The sequence below is a fragment of the Sinohyriopsis cumingii genome, chromosome 15 (genome assembly GCF_028554795.1).
Source record: "Sinohyriopsis cumingii isolate HCF-2022 chromosome 15, ASM2855479v2, whole genome shotgun sequence".
NCBI lineage: Eukaryota > Metazoa > Mollusca > Bivalvia > Unionida > Unionidae > Sinohyriopsis > Sinohyriopsis cumingii.
This window is the reverse complement of record NC_142975.1, coordinates 99,576,098-99,583,963: the sequence shown is the minus strand read 5'-3', so window position 1 is coordinate 99,583,963 and position 7,866 is coordinate 99,576,098.

Genomic DNA, 7,866 nt, shown 5'->3' with positions numbered 1-7,866 from the left:
TACCGTCTTGTTTGTTTTTGTAAGCGAAAACGAAGGAATTGTTTGACTGCAATCCACCGAATGATTTCGATCTGATATTTGGCCAGCTATAATAAACACGCAGCTGAGCTAATGCTATCTCGTCGATAGAGATAGGCGTGGGAAAAACGACGCTGAATTCGGGTTTGGTTGAACTAGCCGATATCATCGTTGTTTTTGTCACCGTTGTGTTCGTCGCGATCTGTTGCAGCAGCTCTGTCAATATTAATATTAATATCTTTAATCGCTTGATTGTAAATTTTAGATATCAACGCGAATTCCACGTCGGATATAATGCCATCGTTAAGGCTCTCTGACAGCAACAAGGATAATCTAGAATATGCCGCTATTGCTGTATTCCGCTTATCTTTATACGAAATTAATTTTGTGTTGGTACATGACGATGTTTTTTTTGTTACAATACTGAATATACCAGCGAGTGCGGTTGTTGTTGAAACAATTATTGTGATGACAACCGGTGCTGTTATCGTTATCGCGGATAATATTATTCCTGTGCTGGTGATAATCGCAGAGACAGACTAAACAACAACATCAATAATGACCAGTCTGCGCTGGTATTTCTTTATTTTTATCTGATAGACGTCGATGATACTCTTCAACGACATCTGCCATGCACGAGCCTGATTATATCTATATTCCATATTTTAACTAAGTATATTTAACTAACAATTATATCACGTAGCTGTAGACCGCTCTGTATATAACATCAACCGGTCGTAATTCGAATGTCGCTTCAATATCCTTCAATAACGTAACCGTCACTGGATTAGGCGTCACAATTGATAATCCGCCCGTAATAACATAAAATTTTGCTTGACTAATTACTGTTAATCTGTATTCGCCAACGACCGCAGGAGTATATTTTATTGTGTTATCTGATTGTGTCCAAGATACATTCGAGGACGATGCTACGACACGGATTATTTTATCAAAAAAATCCTTAAATTCTTGATATTTTATGGTTATCATGGCTGGTCGTCCAAAAAAATCAACTACGGCTTTGTTTGCATCCAAGGTGTTTTTTCTAAAGTTTGTGAATGTAGTCAGATGAGAATCATACTCTGCGCGCAGTATCAATAATCTATTTTTTATATCATCGACGTAGTTTTTATGTGTGGCGTCTTCACCCGCTGTTGATTCTCCCAGTGAGGTTATTTTATTTTTATTCATGTTAATTTCTCCCAGCATTGTATCGCCTGTGTTTTTTACATGATTGTTAATTTTTACGTTAATATCACGAATCTCTCCGTCGTATACCGATATATCAACCTTTTGACGAGCTAAATCACTTCTATTTTTCATCAAATTGTTTAGAGTCTCAATATTTTCATTAATTTTTTTGGTATCTTCTTTGATGGTATTAAAATCACCTACATGGACGATGTATTCGTCTCGTTTGATTATATCACCTATCTTCACGTTACTCGATATTAATTTTCCGTGCTGGTCCCGAAAAACAACGACGTCATTACGTTCCACACCAGCTAGTGATAAAATATTATTAATATCATCTCGAGTCATGTACTTGGATAAATCAACAGCAAAATTTTTTTCTCGTTCTAGTATCTTTTTTATTGCTCTCGCTAGCAGAGATCTACCGTAGATGTCGACCATTATATTCTTGTCGTTGATCTAATTTATTTGATGTGTATTCATGAACGGCCTTATGATACGGTTTTTTTGATCTGGATATCGCAGACAGAATATTGATTGCTTCATCGCCGCATATCGGGGGATCGTCTAGTGTTTGTATCGGTAGCGTAGAATACCACACTGGAACGTTTATTTGATTTACATATTTCAGGAATTCTGTGGGCGGAGCTAATCCATATGAATCAGCGTAAATAACCTCACGCGGATTAATAGCGTATGCTACCCAGTGAGTGCCTGGTCCGGCGTTGTTATCGAGATTTATAATTCCTGTCTCGTCTTTATTCGGATGGAGCGGTAATTGATCTCGCATAAATACTCCTCTGAAAAATTTTATTTTTTGTTTTTTTGCGGCATTAATTAGATCGTAATTCGACATCGGTGTTATCTTCTCCACGCCGCGGGGGTTCCTGGTAGAATTGGTCCCCGTCCGTAATACCACGGAGGAGTCCCCGGTAATCGGAGTCCTCGTCCTTTCTTTTTCTGTATCTCCCACCGGTGATCTTATCAACGACCTTCGAACCCACAGCACTGGCAGCACCTAATCCAATAGCTCTAGCTATGGCCGGTAACGCTGTGGCGAGTAATCCTGGTATCGCAGCTAGTAGCGGGAAAAGCCTACCCACCTTGACCATATTATTTAATGCGGATGGCGATAACATGATTTTTATTTCAGTATTAGATAATTTAGCTTTATTGAAATGTTTTTGTTGTGTTCTAGTCAGGGATAGTTTATTTGGACCACCAAGAATCTGATCGTGTTTTAACATCAATTTCGTCCCACATTTTTTCGCTAAATCTGATTGTAGTTTTTTTATCTGACTCTGAGTCAGAGTCACGCTAACGTGATCATACGGCATTTATAAATTTAGATTGAATCTAAATCATATTTTTTATACCGGAGCATCAACGATTCTCATTTTACCCTCAATACCCTCGAGAATCATGGTTCTATCACCGAGTATGACGGCGACGGCTCTGAATGCAACAGGACCCGGATTGGTTATTCTGATCTTGAAACGAATATCAACGACCGATTGTTTTATTAGGTCCATGTGTTCCAGTGAAAAATAATAGATCGGATAGAAATTCCTAAAATCTAGCTGATATATTTGCAATCCGGTATCAATATTTTGATCTCGACTCATGTAACTCCAGAGACGATGATACCCACGTGCTACTGATCCCTCTGCGTAATTTAACTGAATCTCCTCAATTGGTTCTTGATGTCCATTCACCCTCAGTGATACATCGCTGGAATTAAAAGTATCAAATATCATTTGGGTTCGAGTTTGATCACCCACTCGAGCAGCCTGCTGAAGAGCAATAAAAATATGTCTCGTTGCTGATACACCTTGCTGAGATGCTATATGCCAGGCAAAATTACCGCTGATATTGCTCTGAGTACTATCTGTGTACGTCGTCAACCAAGACATCGCAAATTTACCACCCTGATTCATGAACGATAACAAATTTCTCTCTTCTTCTATCGATGGCGTCATTGAAGGCATCCATAATGTTAATTTAGTTAATATAACCCTGCCGTTATCAGGTCCTGTCCTCCAGATAGCATCGTTGCTGTCGCCTTTTCTATAAAAAACAACCGTGTGTTTAGCTCCAAATATAACCTTTCTAAAATCTCTGCAAAAACGAAAAATGTGGGACAGCGGGATGGCACATGAAAACTTTTTATCACCGTCAGTCAACATAGCTATGCGAGCGGCAAATCCAAGATTATAATCAGTACTAGAGGCTATTATCATATCTTCGACATCAGCATCAGTATTATCCCGTTGTTTTGGTTGTCTCACGAGAAACGGATCGGGATTAGCAACATTTGAATTATCTTTAGTGAACATCATACTAGGACCAGCCGATCTGGTAAAATCATCTGAATATCTCGCCAGGCCTATACTCGTGGTTGCTACATCAACGTTGTCGTTAATTGATTCGATCTCTCTACGATCGATCATATACGCAGCACTCTTGAATAGCGCCATGATACCATTATTGACTATTCCAACTTTGATATCCGCGGCGTAATTGGTGTTATCGTTTTTCACAATCCTACCAACAACCTCGATATATGACTCACATGGGAGAAAATATCTTGTCGTATCCTGTACTTGCAATTCTATTCTACTGGGACTATTTGGTGTTATCGCATCGTACGAGTAATATTGATAATCTCGCACTGAGTCGTCTCGTTCCACTGGTTCATCTAGCTTGAATGCTTCATTAGATGCGCGCGAGAACATCTCTTTTATAAAATACATTTATCGTCTAAAACGAAGACGTCCTCCAAATGCACTTGTACTAAATTGCTGCGGTTGTTGTGGTTGTTCTAACGCTTGTTGTGGTTGTTCTAACACCAACGATGCTAGTTTTTTTTTTATTAGCTGCGTCGTTTATAATCTTGATGACGTCGCCAGGCATCCCAGCCGTGATGGGTAATTTATCTTTAGGTTTCGGTTTTCCTTTTACCAATCGCAGTATTCTATCTTTAATGGCGTCGTATGCTTTACCAGCAACATCACCAACGGTACCTATGACTTTATCGCGAACAACCCCTATTGCTTTCGATGATAACTGCTTGGCTAACGGCCGACCTTGGGAGTTATTCGAGTAAAAAATTTAATTATTGAATCACCTATCCCAGATCCATACTTGAGTTTGTACATGGGTAACCTTGAATTCATAATACGAGCCTGTATCGCTCTCTGATGACTCTTATGAACGATCATCTTTATTTATAATCTGATTATTCAATCACTACGATAATCATCTACGAGTTCATCAACGAGATTGCGATAGATAGATACATCAATAACTTTTCCTTGAAGTAACCTTCGACAGATATCTACTGCCTCGTTTATTTTTTCACGTGAGTTATTCCCGGCTCGCTTTCCACCAACAAGAACCTCCAGTCGAGATACATCCTTAACGACGCTATCGGGACTGATTGTGTATCCTTTACCTGTCTTCGGAGTACCGAGAAGTCATTGAAGTACATCAGTATCCTCGGGTACATCATGGAATTCTTCGGGTGATTGTGGTCGTACAGATTGTGCCGATGAGGGTTGTCTGTATTTGTATACATCTTTTCTGAATTCTATGTATTCTTTATTGGATAATCGATTTTGGCGTCTTTTTCAGCGAAAAATACAGCAGGAATCCAATCAGCCTCGGTGATTTTATTTTGATATTTTTTTTGTAAATATTTATCTTTTTCGTCATATCCAAATGCGGCAATACGAACTATTTTGGATGGATCGGCAATTTCCTTCAGGGTAGCGGTGTAGAAAAATCCTTTAGGATTTATCCCCTGCAATGTTGATTGATCAACTGGAATATCAATTTGCTGTTGTGCAGGTTGAGATACTGCATCAAGGAATTTTAAATAATCTGGGTCATCCCGATTCACTGATGTAATTATCTTGGATGCGGCATATAACTGTTCTGGTCATTCCTTCTTTACAAACTTAATTGTGGTAAATTCAGGATTTACATATTTTTCTCGATTATCGAAATCCATAGCTATATCGATTAATTTGTTTGGGTCTTTATTATCCTGAATAGTATCATCAGTAAATAATTCATATGGTTCGGGTATGCGTGGTTGCACAGGTTGAGGAGCCATGGGTTGAAGCGCCATAGGTTGAGGTATTGCAGGTTGAGATGTCACAGGTTGAGGTACTGTGGGTTTAGATCTTTGAGCGGTAAAATCAATTCTCTTCGCTTTATTAAAGTAATTAATATACTCATTATCAATCCTATTGATATTGCGATAAACATAATAAAGTATTTTGTACCATTTATCACGACTCGGAGCGATATTAACGTATTCGGGTTTCAGTATGTTTTTTCGACTGGCAAATGATATATATGCAAAGTTAGCAAGGTCATCAAGATTCGTTATTGTTTTTATTAGTTCTACCTCGCCATCCCTGAATTTATCAGCGTGGGGTGTTTTTTGGACAGTTTTCTCAATTCTTTTCAGCAAGGGTATAATTCCCTCCTTTGTTATTTCTTTCGCGACCTCTGGGTCTTTTATATCACCTATAAACGCCATTTCGGTTGTTTTGGTCACTGGTTTAAATAATTCCTCTGTCGTCTCGGCGAATCCTTCTTTTGCTCTTTTAATCGCTTGTATTCTCTTTTGTACCTCTCTTTGCACAGGTAGATATTCTTCTATTGCTTTTAATCTTTCCCGTGCTAATCTGGCGCTAAATGATTCTCCAACATCCATGTTATTTTATTTCATTTTGTATCTTGAAATTAAAAATGAAAATGTAATTGATACAATATTTTACTTTATTTTGATAGAATAATCATTCTAAAATTCATTGAAAGACGACAGCAGCAGGGACGGCAGATCAGTATATTTTGTCGACGAGAATAACCCCCCCCCCCAAAAAAAACAAAAACAAATCATGAGCGTCATTAATACGCAGCAGATTTTTCGAATAAAACGTTGACAAGTGATTGCGGATCAATAACGACGAAACCATCGTGGGAAACTTTTATTCGATAAATAAGATCTTTCTCCTGATGGTGTTTTTCTGGAGATGTTTTTGGTCCACCGAAATGTCAAGGTCTGTCTGCCGTCCCTGCTGCTTTCTTTCTCTAACTCTTTATCCACTACCGTATTTAATGTAATTTTTCATACTCGACAAAAAGTATTAATTTCTGTGTACGAAAAATTATATGTAACAAAATAATAATTAATTTGAGTCTACGAAAAATTATATGTAAAATAAATAATTATCATTTGGCCCTACTGACCGTGTACAAAACAATGAAAGGATCGTACCTGAACAATTTCTTCTCGACAAACTAACGAAACAAACGTACAAATAAACGTATATTTTTTTTTGTCACATTCTGCTCTCAACTCAAGAGTACATTTACGCTAAAAATAAAGTGCTCACAATATTTTTGTTGTTATTAGTGAACGAGAGAGAGAGGGAGAGGATTATGTCTTGGTATGCAAGTTCGTCTGCGCTTATATTATATGTAGCTGTTATGTTGTGTAATGCTGGCAAAACGATTCAGATGGTTTGAACATGTATTAGTTATAGGTATTATTTATTGGTAAATTGTATGCAACGATATGATTCCACATTGTCAATAAATTATGTGTAATTTGTATTTTCACAGCAACAATAATTTCGTTATCAAATTGCAATAAAAAATAAAGAACTTGAAATCACGTTTTAGTTAATACACGTGAGCGCAATCGCACGCGTGAGAGAAAAGATGAAACACAATTTGGTCAGTGTACAAGACCGTATTTATTCAGGGTGGTTTTTATTTTGTAGCTTTCTCAAAGAGGAAAAAAGACAATTTTCAGTTACCTGACGATTGTAATAATCCTCATATATTACGACCATACTATATGCCATTACCAATAAACTCCGCGAAATCAACACTTAATTCTTTTTATTAATTACGGTGTACATTGCCACAACAGCCACATGGTTATACAATGTTATTCACATGGTATTTAAAAATGCTGAGCGCTTTGGTTATCCAGTTGAAACCAGACTGAGGGCAATGATGGACAGAAGAGGTCAAATCAGCAAGGCTGCCGGTAGAGAAATGAGGCTCTCTTTAGGGAAATGCAGGTCTCTAAATGTGCTATTCAAGCCGTTGTCCATATAGCAGATGTTATAAGGAAAAGCGATCATACGAATTACTTGTAATGCGAACTCGCCAATAAAGATAATAGTGTGGTATATCGTAGAATAGATTTGCAATAAAATGTTAATTATATTCAGGTCAAAAAAGAACAAGCTCTTAAAAAACAGAAAACGTGTCTGTACGAATCGATTAAGGGAGTCAATGACCTTCAAATTTACGATGGAAAATGACAAAGTTGTAATATTTTATGTTTGTATAACCATTATGAAACAAAAAGACTAGCTGACTAATGAGATGTAATTTTTGTTGGGTAAGATAACATCAATGGGCCTCCGAACTCGTTTTAAAATGCACGTGGTGACGGACATAATAAGGATAACTAATTAACGATAATACTTAAAGGTATGGTTTGTGAAGTCCTTTGTCCATTTATTAATAAACACCCGTAGATATTTTAATGAGAATAAGAGAGCTTATGCACATGGGGTCCAGCAGGACTTTTTTGCGGGTGGAGGTCTCAGGAATTTTTGCATG